Genomic DNA, 18,195 nt, shown 5'->3' on the forward strand with positions numbered 1-18,195 from the left:
CACAGCCTTCTTGCTTCTGTATTTTACATTATTTTAAGTACTGAATGTGAAACAGCAAAAGTAGCAAAGCTCCACTAAAACCATGTTTTATTTAAAAAAGAATTACATCTCTTACCTGAGGATGGCACTCTTCCAGAGTGCAGCATATTAAGCTGATTCTAAAAAATATAAGCTATTCTATTTAAATAGCAAAAATGTTATTTTGCAGAAAAGGCTAAAGATTACACTGGAGGACTTAATTTCTGTCATCTACCTCTGACAGGTTAAAAAAAAAAAGTTCATATTAAAAAGGAAATCTTAATAATAAATCATGTCTATGTTATACCTATCAGGCCTACAACTGACACACAAATACAAATCCAGGGTGGGAATTCAAAATTTATATAAAAGTCAAATTCATTGACCAGAATAATCTTTTCACTGATAACAGCAAACTCCCAGAGGAAAGGCTTATCTAGAATTTGGCCCTACAGCTGCTAAATATTGTAGGTCATCTGGCATATTCTGTTAGCATGTAATTCACTGCCAGTGGCTTTCTACTGTATCCTCTCATTTTACTTCAGTTTCATCTTCCATTGTTTAGGCTGAATTTAGGCTAACCATATTCAGCTCTATTTTCTGTGTTTAGTAGCAACTGTCTTATGGAAGAATGCGTAGTCGAGATGACAGGTCTGACAGTATTCTGACTATGTGAGACTGACTGCTACTCTTCCCAAAATGAGGAAGGCAACTTGGAGAGAAAGACACAATCGGAGCGGTAATGCACTGTCAGGCAATTGTATCTTGGATGATCTGCCTCTTTTCCACTTGCCTTCAATCTAAAGCATGAAATGCACGTGATTATCGTAACGGACTGTCAACAACCCCAAGGCAAATCATCACAGGTCAGGCAGAAAGCCAGCATATGCACGCAACTCGCCCCAAAGAGCCCAACACAGTCAGAGATTTGTGTGTCCGCAAGCATGAGACTGCAAGGGCTTCGCTTTGGATGTTTGACTTGCAAAGTGGTGCTCAGAGTTTACTGCCCTGCACCCAGGCTCCTTGTACAGAGAACAGCAGCCACTGAACCGTGTCCCTTCCTCCACCTTCCCATCAGAACCCAAACAAGAACACAACTGGCAAATCAGTCTGCACACTCTACTTTCTAAGCCTGCGCCAGCATGAAGAAAATACTAAACAAAAAGCTCATTTGTATTCCTACCTGTCTCCTCAGCATTAGCTCAAGAGCAAGGACTGCAAAAATACATTTGCCCATCTGTGCTGCACTACACATGCCACATCCATCTCCCAAGACACCTGTCAGTCTCAGTATTTTACAATCAATGGCCCTCAAATGAGCTACACAGATTGAAGAGAAATGAAAGATGCATCAGGTTTGTTCTTCTCTGTTCCTTCAAAGAACTGATGGCAGTTTCTATTTCATTTTAAGAGGCAGACAGACAAGGGAGCACTCACTTTATCTGTGCAACAGTCTAATATGTGCACCCAGAAAAAAGATCAGGTTCAATGCCATGTTAAGCCTAGGAAAGCTCAAATATTTTTCTCCCTCCTTGTGGAAGAGTATATAAGAGAACACAACCCAGGATATTCATGTGCATATCCCTATTTCAGGTGCCAACATCCCATTTTCTATAAAACCTGAAGAAACTGAATGATACAGAAGGTCCAGTACCATATGAGCTGGGGAGAAGCATGTGCCGAGCATGTGTTTTAAAGTTAAGTGCCTTCCCCAGTACCACCACAGTCACTCTATTTGTAAGAACAGCTACAGAGGAGCATCCTACAGATAACAATCAACAAGCTAACCATGAAAATACAGGTCCACCGAGATAACTCTTCCAAGTTCAAGACGCCAAAGCATCGCTACTGCATAAACTGGTGCTAAGACTTCTCATCAATTATTCATACCTCTAATCTGGGGAATAAGACATTGAGAGAAAAGGTGAAGCTTTTGTAAAACCTCAAAAGCTCTAGAAGCACTGCACATTTTATATCTGCATATAAATTTAATTTTTCATTTTAATAATACAGGCAAAAGAGTTCTGATAAATTAAGAATGTCATCATAACTTGAAAGCCATATTGTGATCAACCCATGCAAACTACAAAAGTAAACAGTTAAGTGGATTGTTTGACTGCTACCAAAACATACATAATGTAAAATGCAATCAATATGCAAACACACCACAGGCATACTTAAAATATCCTACACAACAAAATGGATCTTTCCCCCAAAACATACGTTGCACTAACTGATATCCTGCATCCCTCTTACTAAATATCACTCATCAGCATCTCCTTAAGTCTGATCCAAGAACTAACCTTTGACTGACAGAATCTTTCCGCAAGACTAGGACAGAGACAGACATACTATTTTTAGAGGTAAGAAAATGCTTCCAACAGCAGCTGCCACAAAGAGGCAGTATTCTCTAGTGCTGCCTGGTGTGAAAACAAATTTAACATAGTAAATCACTGCTAATTCAAACCACTGACAGGAAATCCCACTGCAAAGTAGTGAATTTTACAGATTAGCAAGTAAATGAACAAGTTTTTTTTAAAAAGTCATAAGACACCTGCGAAGTGCTTCTAACCCTGATTAATGCTAGAGCAAGCAAAAATTGTAAGCAATACAATAGTAAAGAGTCACATCTGTAATGCCACATGTCCCATTTCACTGAGACTTAGTGATTAGCTGCTAGTTGGTTGACAAACATTGCATAGAAAAAAGGGTTTCAGAACCAGGTCATCTTTGAATTGTTTAGATAAAACATTTGTTAAGTGATATAAACCAAAGCAAAATAGAGCCAGAGTTGTAGAAATCAAGCCAGAGCCATAGAAAGCCTTTGAAAACTAAATGAAAAGCTGTGTTAATTTGTCATGTGGGGGAGTTGATGGATTAGTTTGTTGACTGGGACCTACTAACACTCCGCTTATAAGAGGCTCTGTGTTGGACCCAACTTTGGCTACTTTTTTCATATTGACACTGCACAACATGAAGGTAATCTGAGCACTGCCCAGCAAAAACAAACCCGAAGCTCTGAATCCCAAGTTTATACAAACAAGGAAGACATTACATTCAAGTACAAGATGCAATCAGGCACCTTCTGGAGTTCAAAGGCCAGCTTCACTGCCAGGTTTTGACTGCTGGTTCATTCATATTTGAATCCAAACTGGTGCAGCCTCACAGCTCCTTTAGTTTAAACTAGGAAATCAAACCAGTTCACTCTCTTACACGTTTAGAGAATCATCCAGCCAGCACAAATACCTTTTTTGAGTCACACAGAAAATATTATTTGATTAACTTAAAACCACCATCTTTAGAAACTATCTAGGACTACTCTATACCTTAACTTTATTTTTACAGTAGTTCCCTCTATCAGGGCCAACTCTTGAAGATGAAAGTATCATTACCAGTGCACTGAAATAGCATGCTCTTTGATAAGCCTAATAAAGAACATCAGCTTTACCAAGAAAGTTCCTGCTTCTAGTCCTCTACATTAGCTTATCTAGTTTTTAGATTTCCAGTATCCATCATAACAGGCCTTCTGGACCTTGATATAATATAGACACCAACTGCCCCCTCAACCAAAATCATAATCTTAGGTATTCTTTGCCTACCACAACTACATAGAAGACGTATTTCCCTGAAGGAGGTTCAGTTCCCTTAATCACGTGTGGAACTATGTGGAACCTGAGTCCACACTATTTCCTCCATTGATTCCCCTCTTTCTGACCTGTGATACCACTTTGGAGCAGGAATCTGAAGCCTCATCATTAAACATTAGAAGAGAAGTGGGAGGTGGAATAATCAGGCTGATCTTCTTCTAGAGGTGAACTGTTTTCTTCTCATTTGGGACTCAACCCATGATTTTGGTGCTTGCAGTGATTAATATATGGACAATTTCTGGCACTGCCTTTCAGATCAAGCCCAACTGAGACTGTAAACAACAACATCACCAGATTATACCTTTTAGAATCCTCCTCGAAGCTCTTCCAATTGCTTTTACAGCCTTGTGTTTCTCCAATTCACAAACTATGGTTTATCTTAAATCTAACTCATGGTCTGTTAAACAAATGTCAAAGCACTTAAGACAGCTAGATACAAGTATTGAAATAACTTCCAGAAAGGTACACCAAGCACTCCCAGGGGTGAGCACTGAGGAGCATAGGGATCAGTTCTCTTAAGGGGAAAAAAGGGAATCAACCTCTTACAGGGTTGACAATGGTTAGAAAATAGATACACTCTGTGACTGGAGGTATTTCAGGACAGCGTTAGCTGCATCTCTGTCAACAGCACTCAAATCATATGCTGAACATCCATGCCGTGGAAATTAATGATAATGGCACAAACCAGTGCTTTTCTATTTGGACTTCCTCGTGACACAACATCCTGTTCCTGCAGCCCAAAAAGGAGAGAGGAAAAACCACATTAAAATGACCATCTATATCAGAAGTAATGCCTAATAAGCAGAGAGGCTCTTCTCGAATTAGTTACAGAAGAGATAAAACTCCCTATCACAAGATCAGAACAGAAAATTTACTCCTCGAGTTGTAAACATGTTTTGCTTTCTTTCTTTTCCAGAAGAAAAACAAGAGATTATGTACTGTCTTCCTCCAAGAACAGAAAGTTGGTTTACAACAGCAGAGCCACATAGTATTCTGCTTGGAGGCAGGTTCAGGGTGTTGGGAAAGGGATTGCTTTGTTATTAAAAAACCCCAAATATTTCAGGCTACTACCTGGCTTCAAGATTCATTAAAGCCAGTGGGAATGTCATGGACTTTAACAGCCTTTAAGTGAGGCTCTGCACTTCAGATCACTATCACAAGAAGAGACTACATCTCATTTTCTGCAGTAAATTACCTCAGCACCCTTTAAACAGACTTGATTCAGAAACTATGGCTGCATTAAGTCACTTATCCATTTATTTTTCTCCATCAACAAGCAGCATATGTTGCAACAAAAAGTCTGGAACTGCTGCACAGCAGAACTTGAGCTTTTGCCTACAGCAGTAGATGGGCTAGAGTTCCCCTTCCCACCTGCCAGCCAGCACAAGCACAATTCAGGAAGACTACTTAATTGATTAGCATGAGTCAACTTGAGACAATACCATCCCCCAAAGCATTTCATCTTGAGGATTCATCTCCACAGAGGTTTGCTCCTCCACTTCAGTGGCTGGTATTTTACTTGAAGGGGTACTTTGCCTTTAAGAATGCAAAATTAACTTCCTATGGTAATGCTTTATATCCTAAAATAACCAGTGTATAGTAGTAACTGCAATAATCTGAACACCAATATTATTTTTTCTTTAATGTTCATAAATTGATCTACAGGTAAACAAAGCATATAGCTAACAGGAAGTAACGAGAGGTCTTGTGTCCTCTAACCAACTCACAGACTAATGGGTCAGTAAAAATTTGCAAGATACAGGTTTTTGTTAGTATAACATTAAAAGAAAAAGGTTGTTTGAATGTTGAAATTCAATGCATATTGGTCTGGAAATTCAATGTGTTCCTATTTCCAGAACACAATCTGTAAAATCCAAAAAATTCTCATTATTGCAATAATGCTGATGTTAGTCTTTGACCAGTCAAGCCAATGCGATCCTTATGCTCTGTTCACCTACACTAAAGCTCTTAGGTGATTCATTAAACTGCTTTCTACTGCAGTATGCATTATTTATTTATTTTTAGGACATAAAATATCTTACATAATGATTATTTCCTGAAAAGGCAGTTTTCAGAAACGCAGCATGGCATTTTTCTATAAGAATTAACCAAAAAAAAAAAAAAAAAAAAAAGAGGGTAACACATTTCAACTTAAAGTTACTATAAATAGCAAGCCGGTCATAATCACTAGTCTTTACCATATGAATGGTAGATCTACCAGTGTGCCAGCTACATATAACGGGTCTTCCCATTGGGTTTGTGTGAATTCACATCAAGTTTGAAGATAGGCGTCTTTGGCCAGTCTCACAACGAGATACATAAAACTAGACCATGGCTGGAAATCTTATCAAATTACACTGTATTTAGCCCTTCTACAAAATTCCCTGCTTATGCTACAAATAAAGGCCAAGTTTCTTTGCTAATTTGGGCAACCGTATGGGGTGCTCCACTCCACACTGAAATATATCAGTCATCTTCCCTTAAGTCCAATAAGCTTCTTTTGAAGTAAGCTGCTATAAACCTCTGAATATAAGAAACTTGGGGCTGGTTTATTTGCTGGCTGTTAGTGGTCCACAGGTGAGCCAGAAGCTTTTGTTATCTCTAGGAATCTGTCTAGTAAATAACCTCCCTGAACCCAAAAGGAAAGAGACAAAAGCACTCCATGGGAAGGCTGCACTAGTCACAGAATCACAGAATGTTAGGGATTGGAAGGGACCTTGTCTGCCCAAACAAATGAATATGTCTTCTCAAAGAGAAAAATTTGTCGCTGTGGTTTTTCATGGAATTATATTCAACTAGTTTCTTTCAACTTGTCCAACTTTCCAAGGCAGGTTAAGGTGGTTTACACTGCCAAACAGCAGTTTCCAGTATGATGACAACAGGGCATATTAATGTTGGCAGCAATACAAAGGAGTCACATTTTCATACAGATGTACATTTTATGAACAATAGTGCATTTGGTATATACAGCTTTTCTTCAGCATCCCCCATGCATAGTTTGGGGATTATTTTTTTTTTCTTTGCTTAAGCACAAGTTCTTCAAGTATTCTGTTTAGTACAACTATTAAGTGAGAAAGGTGAATTCTTACTGTGTTTGTACACTTGGGTACACCCTACATAATCCAAAAGCCTGGCTTAGCCATCAATTGTCAGCACACCCAGCTGTATTTGTCAGGTTAGGGTGGAAGCAGGAAAACAACTCAGGAAGATAAAAGCTTTAGCTTTGCTTTTGTAATCTTGTGTCACTCCTAGAGAGCACTGGTTCAGATGAAGAGTCTGTTGAAAAGTGTTAACCTGTCTGAAAGGACAGTATTGTGCTACTTGAATCAGCAGCAGGTTCAAGATTCAAGTCCTGTCACTGGGGGCAGTGGTCTTCTTTATGTACCTCTCATCCCACTGAGGGCTACTGAGAAGGACTACTGGTCTGGGAGTTCTCACTGGCAATTAACGTATCACAGCTGTTGAAAATTATATTCTCCTGTTTGTAATTGCTATATGCATTGTACTAAGTTATCTGACGAATTCCATAGGAAGGCTACAGAATCACTAAGTACATTTTTGGACACTTGGGCATAAGGCATCAGTAAATATACCCTGATAAAATCTGGTACCCAAGTAACAATGGCTAAGGCAGTAGCTTGAGGGATTACATACAACATCCTCTGCTTTTTACACAGCTCTGCTCACTCTCTCACGCTAGAAGTGAGCAGAGAGTGTTACTGACACTTAACTGCAGGGACAAAGTCAGTGGTCTCAATGCAGTTCACACAGAACTGCTATCACCATTAATAAGCAACTATAAAAACCTTTCAGGCTTGATGAAATTTCCTTCAAAGCCAGAAAAATATCTGGTAATATGAGAACTAAACTATCCTTCCCTCCTTTCTCTCTCTAGCCTTCCAGAAAGGGTTGTCAGAGGATGAGTAAAAGCCTTCATTGCCAAAATCCTTGCTGTGCCTGTTGTAACAAACTCCAGTCTCCATAGCAAGAGCGCTACCCACATTTTCAGAGACACAGAAAATAGTAAAATGGTACATATAATGCAAAACCCACTATTTTTCAAAATAGATTGCTAGATACAGTTAACATCCCTACAAACATACTTGAGGAGGGACACACATGCACTCCAAGCATTTTGCAATCTAATTTGATTACATTCACCTAAAACACCACACAAACCCCAGCACCAACACACACTCCCACTTAATTAGATTCCACAAAAAAAGTCAGCCCAAGCCATATGGTATTTTCCTCAGCAGTTACGATAAACTGACCTTGATACTAGGAAAACGCACGCTGCTTCTGTCTGAAGCATAAATTACAAGCGTGGAGCGGTGGGATGCTCCCGCAGAAGGGGGGCAGAGGCAGCACCATGCAGAACCACGCAGGGAAGTTGATGAAGAGCTAAACACTATAATAATAATAATAATAATAATAATAATAATAATAATAATAGCACTGCAGTGACGGCGCGCAAATAACCACGCTGTCAGCTGAACGCTACGAAGCTACTCAGACATCCAGCCGGTAATTAAAAGAGGGCTAATATCGTGTCGTCGTGTCCCCCCCCGCCAGCACACGGACTCTCCGCGGAATACCGGCCCGCCCCACCCCCCAACGCCCCGCAGGGCGACGGCCCCTCGGCCGCCAACGATCCCTCGGAGGCCGGCGTGGGGCAGACCCGCCACGGGCCGAGCCCCGGCCGCCCCCCCGACGAGGCGCTGCGGCGGGCGGCCCCGCAGTCGTGGCCCTGCCATAGACACCCCCCCACCCCCGCCCCTCACAGCTCCGGTCGGCCCCGCGGTGGTGCTGCGGGTGTCCCCCCTACCCAGCGTCTATCCCAGCCCGCGGGGAGGGGGCGGCCGCGCCCCCGGCCGTACTTACCCTTGGCCGGAGGCGAGGGCTGCACCAAAATGGCAGGCGAGCAGTAACTTCCCCACGGTCGGGGGACGGGAAGAGCCACCGCCGGCGGCTGCACCCCGTCGTTCATGCAGGGAGGGGGCTGCGAGCGCCCCTGGCCAGCCCCTGGCCGGACACCTGCGCGGAGCCGCCGGGCACAGCTGCTCCACTCCCGCTCCGCAGGGGCCGGCGCGCAGCGAGAGCCCGCCGTTGTAGTCGCTGCCGCTACCGCCTTCCCTCCCCGCCGGACGCGCCACCGGGGTGCTGCTGCGGTACCGGTACCGGCAGCTCCCGCCGCGTCCCCGCCGCGCACCGGCACCTGCCCGCGCGCCGCCGGCCAATCGGCGAGGAGGGGCCGGGCGAAGGGCGGGCCGGTGCGCGGGCTGGCGCTGGGAAGCGCGGGGGCGCGCCCGGGGGAGGAGTGCGCGCCCTCGCTTGCCCCACTCCCCGCCGAAAAGGGCCTGACCCGGGCTGCGCCCCCCGACGGGCGGCAACAGGGCCGCCCCGCCTTCGGCGTGTGCCTCGGGGCTGCCGCCGCACACGGCGGCCACGGGGGAGCACCGGCAAAGCGGCCGCTGCGCAAGGGGAGCGGAGAAACGAAGCGCTGCTGCCAGACGGTGCCGATCGGGTCGGGGGGGGTGGAGGTGTGTCTTCCGAGGTGGGGGGGGGAAAGAGGCCGGTTGGTGCGAACGGACAAGCGGTACATCCGTGTGGATGCAGCACACCGAGAGATCATCACGAAGGTGTGGCCTGGTCAGTCCGTCGAATCATCCGTGAGTCACCGCTGCAATCTGGCCGTGCGTTTGTACGTCCTGTATCACTGCGGATTGTACTGGATCACGCTAATTACTTTTCCCGTGGTGTTGTTTTTCGTCCCTGTTGTTTTGTTTTGGTTTTTTTTTTCTTTTTTCTTTTTTCATGCTTGTTTAACTTCATTTTAAAATAGCTGGAGTTCTTCACTGCAAAGCACGGTTTTATTTGATCTCAGTTGAAGTGCTTTGTCAAGACAGATGTATTCAATAAATCTTGGCAGGTTTTAAAGGCAAATATTTTCCAGGATAATATTTTTGTTTACATTAATTTCATGGTAGTATAAATACACTGGTTTATCAAACGTTTACTTCTATGCTAACCTACACTTGTCTGCATTAGTAAAATGCGTGTCACTCTGTGAGGCAGACATCACATTCATTTCAGAAGTGTATATAAAAACAAACAAACAAAAAACCCACGAGACTTCCGGAAGTATTCTGCATCAAATATTATTTTGTATTTCCCAAACACACCTATAGGTAAATACATGTCTGGGTGTTTCCCACAGAGAAGAAACTTGTTACTTCTTTAGATAACAGCAACAAGAAGGGGTTGTTTTTGACAGTAACATCTTTAAAGAGCAACATGACATGGCAACAAATCTGAAACCGTGTAAGTGGAAAGGTCACTCATTGCCTATATTAGAAGAGTAATCAATAACACACACCAAGCATTATTTTATAAGGGAATGAAATGTCAGGGTAGAAATCCATCTCTAATCTTATACTTCTAGCTGAATCCCTGAAAGAAGAATATGTTTTAAGACCAGCCATCAATATCAATTAGCCATAATGTTTACAATTGAACAACAGTGAGATCTAACAGGTAAAACTGAACACTCCTCACACTCAAGCTAATAAGCTAATATTGAGTTCAGGAGTAATGTTTCACCCTTGCCTCAATATTGTGCAATTAGTACAGAGAGATTTTATACCTTTGTCTATAATATTCCACATTCTTCTGCACTGGAGACAAAGTGTTGGACTTGAGGCTCTTTTGTTCCATACCAGTACAGTCATCAGTATCTTTTTACTCCACACCAGTACTCCACAGGGAAGATATTAACTTATGGCATGCTTAAACCAGCCTTTAACAACTGAAAGGGTACAACTAGGAGAGGGGAAAGAGAAGAGCAATGCACAGGTAAACAAATATTGTAACAGCCTTGTGGATAGTGTGCTGGACTTCTTTATTGGTCTGCATCCCTTCTCTACCTGTTGCGTGTCCTGTTTGTCTTCAACTACTGGTTTTGGTGTCTCAGTTCAAAAGAAATCAACTTCTCTTTGCATCCACAGCAAGTATTTTCTGATTTATGGCATTCACAATTAAACAAACAAACAAACAAAGCCACAGCCTGACTAAAATAATTTTTCACCTCTAAAGGCAAAACCATAAGGCACAGATGGGTGAAACTGAGGTATATGAAGCTTTCCCTAGAATCATATATGACACAGCCATTGAATAATTAAAACAAGTATCTAAATAAGGATGCAGAATAAAAAATAATTATCAGGAAGACAAACTCAGCAGCCAAAGGTGAGACTCAAGTAAACAAAACATGCCCAACCCCCTTCCCACCCAGCACCTGGTGACTGCGGAGAGAAGCAGGGCACCAGGGGTTGCAAGGGATAGTGGCAACAGTAGAGTGGTCATAGGGCAAAGGGGAATGCCCTGTGTGCTAATCTCACTTCCTAGGGCTCTGAAATTCCCAGGTCCCCTTACATTCACAAGAGACTGCAGGCCACGCAATCTTTCAGTAACAATAACCTCAGTATGGTGAGAACCAAAAAAGAAGGCAGACAGCCAGTATGTACCTGTAGTACAGCAACCATTCTGCCATAAGCTGTACCATGGAAAAAAATCTTGTAAAAAATAGATAGTGGGTCTTGTAATAATGGGGTTCAGGACAAGAAAATAGGTATTTTATTGGTGGTGTGTTTCTCTTGTCACAACACAGCCTTTTTCATTAAAAAAAAAAAAATAAAATAAAAAGAAGGAAGAAAAAAAAAAGTCATCTAAATGTAGACTTAAATAAGCAGGTGGGCTTTGCCTGGAAAGTTCAGCACCAAATCCAGCAGTGGCATAAGTTACAGGTGGCTACAGGGCTGCGGTGGCTGACAGGTGACTCCTGAGCCTGTGCCCAAACTGTGCTGGGTGATCAGCCAGCCACACGTGTGCATGACAGGCTGAGTGCCAGGGCTAGTGGGACCCTGCCTTAGCCCAGCTGTGGGCAACCCAGGGATGGTGTCCCACCTTGCTATGAACTTCCCTCTGCCCTCAGAATCCATGGAATGGGGCTTGTGGTCATAAGAAAGATTTTTGGAGTATACAATTGTTGCAAAGCCTGTTAAAAAGTTGGTTTCAGGATAAATGAAATTTGCACTGGCTTGGTGTCCCACAGATGATACACCGTCGGATGCAGAGGGAGGGCGTTACCGATGCACTCGGTCACACTGCATTATACAGAGGGCTCTCTTGACAAGCCCAGGCCACTCCAAGAGGACTCTGAAGTTTGCTTTCTGAGTGTCTCGACCTTCTTGACAAAGGTAGTGGTTCTTAGCAAGGCAACTGGATATGCAAATGTACACAGTACCTGCTGGGAAGACATAAGTCACTCTGTTAGCCACAGGGACCAATTAGGAATCTATTCCAGCCTATTGCTATCTCAGGGCAGAAATTAAAGACAGTAAGAAGTAATTAAGTCTCTCTCAACAGATCTGTTAAGGCCTGGGAGTATTTCCACAAAATATAGCGAACAATAATTTAACAGTATTAATTTGGAAGTCATTGTAACCTTTTACCTCAGGTCTCAAAGAACTTCATAAATACGTATTATTTTATGAAGTGTGTATGTAAAACATGAAGTATTATGATAATTCAGTTAAACCAGTTACGTAATTCATAGCCCATAAGCAAATAAGGAAGAAGTGAAAGCTGAGAAGAATGAACAAATTTCTAACAGTATTTAATACATATAGCACACAATGTCATATGGCGTTTTGCCGTGACTTTTCCTCAAAGATTTTAACAGTCAGGTACCCCACCCTGCAAACCTCACAGTGTGAGGAGGTCTGACAAACCTTAGGTGTGAAAAGATAAAAAAGGAAAACTGAGATAAGTCAGAATTAGGATTATATGCATATGTTAGTAAAGCAGAGAGCTTGAAGAAGTTTTGCTATTTAACTAGGAGCAGAACTGAAGTGATCTAACACTTTGAAAAGAAACAAACACACTAAAGTCTCACAATTGGGACGAAAACACCAGCCGACAAACTGTAACTGATGCAATAAAAATTAATTGTTGCAAACAGTGGCAGGGTGGCAGGAGGGCGTGTGTGTGTCTCTGTGTGTCTGTGTGTCTGTGTGTCTGTGTGTGGTTTCTTGTGGTTCGTGGGTTTTTGTTTGTTTGTTTGTTGGGGGGATGGGCTGTCAGTTAAAAGGTAACAGCAATATGAGCCAGTAAAACATATTGTAGAATAATAATTAAAAAAATATATGGTGGTAAGAGCTACCCATAAGTACTGGGAAGGATAATCAGAATGGGAATAAACATTTCAGAAGTGATTCAGAAGTGAACATGCTGCTGACCATATTGCTGCTACTGCAGATTTCCTCATTCATACAGGGTGCACAAATGCAAGGTTGAAAGTGTCTGCAGAGATGCTGCATGCAGAAAAAATGAAGGCTCTTCTACTGCTCTTCCCTCATGCCTGTCACCAAATGCATATGGGTGAAGACACGATTCAACACTTACACAGGTAAAAAGAAAATTCCTAAAAAGGTGTGGTGAGTTTTTCAATTTCCATGAAGAATGAACTTCATTTTGTGACAGTGGCTGAAACACACAAGGCAAGTGTCCTTCGTCCCCAGAGTTTGGGGTTTTTTTTAAATATATCAATCTTTTTCTGCACTTAGCCACATCTTTCATGCCATAAGTCCCTCCTGCACATCAATCTGAGGACAAGCAGCAGCAGGAGGGATGTGGTCTACTGAAGTTTTTCTTTAGAGCTTCATTTATTTCCTGTGCAAAGTGGCACTGAGGGTGTGATAGGGTCTTTGATACAGTTCAGCACTTCTCTGTTCTTTACAAATCAAAAAAAAAAGAAAGAAAGAGAGAAAGCTGCATGGTGCCCAGGGGAGGAACAAAAAAAACCCTGCAAGTTTCCAGCTGATCATGAAAATGCTCAAGTTAAATCAGCTTTGACTTCACAGATTAGAGCACTGAATAAACAGGAGCGAGTGTTGGTTTAGCTCTTGTTCTGTGTTCAGTGGTATTTTCTTTCAGCCTCATTTGGTTTCTTTGTATCAGAATCAACACGTGGCCATGAAATTTTTGGCTTAAAACAAACCCGTCTAAAACCTCTTTGCCTGCAGGTGCTTCTAGAGTCACTCTCCTTTAGGTTTTACTGGTTCAATTCTCTAGCACTCTCAGAAAGTGTTAATTTGCTTCTAAACGTAACTTTTACTTAGCACCTCTGATGCCTAGAGCCAGACTACAGTCAAGTAGGTTGTTTCATACCGAAAGACCTATTAAATGCTTTTCTTATTCAAATAAATTGAGCTTTTTCATTATTTGAAATTATGAATAATTAAATTTTAGAAGCTGTCATCAACCCAACAGCATTGGGCTGAAGCTGACAAATGAAGGTGATGCTGTTAAGAGCTTCCCCCCTCAAATTATCACTCTATACGGACAAACTATCCTCAAATGCAAAGAGTATATAACTCTCTACTTATATTTTACAAAAAAAATCACAGCAATAATGTAACAAATCCTCATGAACAGTCTTTAAAATCCTAGGCAGTACAAAAACAGTGAATTCCTTTAAGCAAGATTAGTCAAAATTATTTACATTAACTTCAAATGCTTTAGTATACCCTGAGTAAGATAGTTTTCAGAAGTTCTATCAGTCCAGTTCGTAGCCATGGGAAGCAGACCACATTAATTAGATACACTGACCAGTAAGATTTACCCAGGTGTAGCAGAAACAGATGTTCTGAGAAACTTGTCTCCACAATGCACCAAGCAGAGATGGACATTAAAATAAAAATTAGCAAGCAAAAATTATTTCCGTAATAACTCTCTCACCAATGCAGTTTCCCTGTTGCCAAACACAAAGCTTTGAGGCAAATGCCTTAGCAGCAAGTTATAGCAATTAAAATAAGGTTGCCTGCCAGCACCCCTTTCCAGAAAAGAACTGAGTCGAAGTATTATGAAAGTAGATGTGTCAGAGGCTGGTACATCCAATCACATTATTGTTTTGACACATTCTTGCACAATCCCTCACATGCCTTGATTAGTAGCCTTTGAGCTGTGGTCTGTACAAGCCCATAGAAAATACACTGTGCTCATTTCAAAGAGCTTACTCCGTGAATGCTTTAATTCCCTCCCTGGATTTTCTATAATCAGTTTGTTCCTCGGCATTTTCTCACACACAAGGTAAAATTCTTATTTAACTTACCCCCAAAAGAGCATGGGACGTACTGGAGCAGGATTATATCTGTCACAAGCTGCTGAAAATGACTGTGTGGTTTTATGCAAATCAAATCCTCCAGGGATTGTCCCAAAACCCACATCAGATTCTTTTTTCTATATCTGCCTTGGGACCTCACATCAGCCGTTTCACTTTTCCATCCTGTTTTAAAGGTGTCTGACGGGACCATGTCACTTATTTCGCCTTGGTTCGTCCTCGCTGAGGGCTGCAGGCACTGCAGGGATGGACTTCTCTGCAAGACCAGGATCAGCCCTGTGAGGCCTACTCCTCACCTCCTGCTGCTCTGCCCAAATTAACAGTATCTTATTGCAAACTAGAGTTCAGGAGTTTCCTGGCTTTGTAATTCTTATGAGAACTACCTTTCCAGTAGAAACTGGAGTATATCAGCCCCCCAGAAGACCCAGGACCGGATGTCACACGCCTCCTTTCTCTGCTCAGCTCTGAAACTTTCAGCTCTCAAACTAACAGGGTGTGTCACTCCAGACAAATATTTATACACTGAACTTCATTTCCTTATGCAAGTTCCTGGTGAATGTATAAAAATACGGTAACTGCAATTTTAAAAACCTAAAATACATCTATTAATTAAGAGTTTAAGGGGAAAGACTGGTCTCTAATTGCACAGCTCAAACTGTTCATTTTCCTATGGGTGCCAATAATTATTGTTCTCCTCAGTGGCATCTCTGCTGTAGGCTGTGGGGTAATGAAGAAAGCTGAGTAAATAGTGCTTATAAGATATCTGTGAATCATTAACAAAGTCATTAAAACAATTACAGATGATTTGTACTGAAATAGGGTCTAGCGTGGAGAATGTTAGTCTTCTTTCTCACAGGCAGTCTGTGGTACTAGGAACAGAAAGCTGTGCAGTCAAGTCTTAATCCAGGGGCCCTTCTGATATAAAGTTACAGACAAACATTTGTTTGCTTTAAATACTCTTAGGCATAAGTATGACCATCAATGGCTTTCCTGGAGGGTGAGTTTTCCATGTGTTGATACCAGGATGCTGCACACATGCTATCACGTTCCTTGTAGCAGGTTGCTGTAGTCTGGATATTCCCTGTCTACAAACCCACTTAGATCAGGCCTCCATCAACATGTGCAATTAAACTGTTACAGCCATCACTGCTCAATGGCTTGATTTCTGGAAGAGTAGGTGGCCCACAGCTCTTACTGGAAACTTTAGCCCTTTCTATTTCGGGGCTCCTGGTTCTGTAACTTTACGTCCTTATGCCTGAAGAGTGAATCTGGAGCAGTCCTGTGGTGACATCTGAAATGCCGCCCCACTCCTGTTCCCACTCCTGGTGCAGAAAAGTGAGGAAAAGTGCTCTCCTTTGATGAAACTTCTTTAGGTGAAGGTCATTAATTTTTCTTTTTCTTTGAAAGTGCTATGGAATGTAATCCTTGAAAAAACAAACCCACTATGATTATGTTCTGCTGTGGTATGAGAAAGGAGACAATAAGGTTTCCACAGCGACTATTAGTGGTGACCCAGCGTACATCGTAAGTATTATGTGACTTCATTACTTCTAAACCATTCGGTGGTTTATATTAAACAACATTAATGGGAATAGATTCAGTTACAGTTTTAATACCAAATCCCAGCTGAGGTACTTGATGTAAATAGCTTTACTGCAAGCTATAATTCTTTCCAAAAAAACCTCCAAATAAAACAACAAATAAATTCTCAGGCTGATGTTGCTGTAATACTTTACCTTTTACATCTGAGGTTCATTTGTTTCACTTGCAGCTATATTGCCCTTTCTTGCAATTGAATCTTGCCTCTACTGGATGCATAAATATATAAAGAAAATCTCCATATCAAGTACCCAATAAGTGAAAAGTGCTCTAAACTTGGACCATTATCAAAGCTCTTCACTTAGTGGAAGGGGGTATTTTGCCAATAGAGAAATGAGAGTGCAAAGGAATAAGCTGAGAAGATTCAGGATCCCTGTAGCACCCAGACACAGCTTCATCTGTGAAGTGGGATTCTCTGAATGCAAGATGGTAAGAAGAAGGATGGATAAGTATAAGGGTGAATTCTTGATAAGGAGCAAGACACATAGGATTTCACCAGCTGCATGAATAATAAAAGTAAAATTCTTTCAGTCTGTTGAGAAAGTCTAGTGCAGGAACAGGACATTTGCATCAGCTTCTCTGATCAGCTCTAGTACCCAAATATCCTTTCCTACTTGTAGAGAAAATTATAAAGGACCAGGTACACACAGTCATGGAATCTGGTATCTTAAATATTGGACAAATCTGGGGCTCAAGGAAGGGCAAAAGAGAAATTACACATTAAGTATATTGGTGGACTGTGTTTGATTGTTAATGGAGGGATCAATTCTCCTGGAGCATTCAGTACCCTATACCATTAAAAAAATATAGAAGTATGGTGCTTTCTTCAACTTTTTCTTAATGTTTGGTGTGATTCGCATTTTAAAATAAATTCAATCAGACCCAGACACTTTGCAGTGCATTCTACAGACACCACAAGAAGGCAAGAAAGAGCTCCACATTGGAGATGTCAGTCACATTCTTTTCTACAAGAAAATGAGAAGAGACTGTGTGATGAGAACAATATCTGAATCTGTATCAGGGAGACTACAGTTGAAACAGTGGTACCAAAAAGGTGTCTCAGACAACCTCATTACTCTCTGCATGTGATTACTTTGGTAGTTCTTCTCTTAACCACCCATTCCTTGTTTTGCGGGGTCTGAATGTGCAGGTTGTTCTACCTCTCCCTGCCTGTACTATACAAAATATACAGGCTGTTTCAGAAAGATAGACCCGATTTGAAATCGCTACATCTCTAAATTGGGTCCCTCTTTTTGAAACACGTGGTATTATGGATGAGATCAGTAATTTAAAGGCAGAAATAATTTCTTCAGGAAATATCGGCAAATTGTTTTACAAATTCTTATGCGACTATGTTTATTATTTTGATTACTATTATGTTTTATTCTTTTGGAGATTTTTGAATGGGGTCCTGTGACATTACAACTTACACACCCATCTGTAAAATTAACTTGCTTGAGTTGCAGCAAGTATTTAATATGTGCAAATGGTTTCTTTTTACCTAGCTGAATATTCAAGTGTTCTTCTCAGCGACTGACTACTAAAACTCTGCTTCTCAGATTAAATTGTCCTTTTTTTCCTGTCAGGATAGGAAAATATAACATATACCTACTATTCATTAGCTTTTTTAATAAACGGAATAATAAAGGACATCAGCAAAGAACCCAGCAGCAAAAGGAACAACTGTTCTTGCAGTCTAACTATGGAGATAAATGGCAATTTTTCCATAATAAATCTTCATGAAAACCA

The 18,195-nt window shown here is 41.6% G+C and overlaps 1 protein-coding gene across 9 annotated transcripts in view; it reads right to left on the reverse strand.

Moving 5' to 3' along the window:
* Positions 1 to 18,195, reverse strand: part of MYRIP (myosin VIIA and Rab interacting protein) — a 324,276-nt gene that overhangs the window by 211,937 nt on the left and 94,144 nt on the right. For 6 of the 9 annotated variants that reach the window (XM_065051804.1, XM_065051802.1, XM_065051805.1 and 3 more), the window contains exon 1: positions 8,550 to 8,969. The exons of 1 other annotated variant lie outside the window; for it this stretch is intronic. The gene's annotated coding sequence lies outside the window, so the exon portion shown is untranslated. Of the gene's footprint in view, positions 1 to 7,939; positions 8,086 to 8,549; positions 8,970 to 10,311; positions 10,451 to 18,195 lie in introns of those variants that run through there. 2 more of the 9 variants (XM_065051798.1, XM_065051800.1) reach the window with 2 other exon arrangements.

This window comes from Columba livia, chromosome 2 (assembly GCF_036013475.1).
Source record: "Columba livia isolate bColLiv1 breed racing homer chromosome 2, bColLiv1.pat.W.v2, whole genome shotgun sequence".
NCBI classification, from domain to species: Eukaryota; Metazoa; Chordata; class Aves; order Columbiformes; family Columbidae; genus Columba; species Columba livia.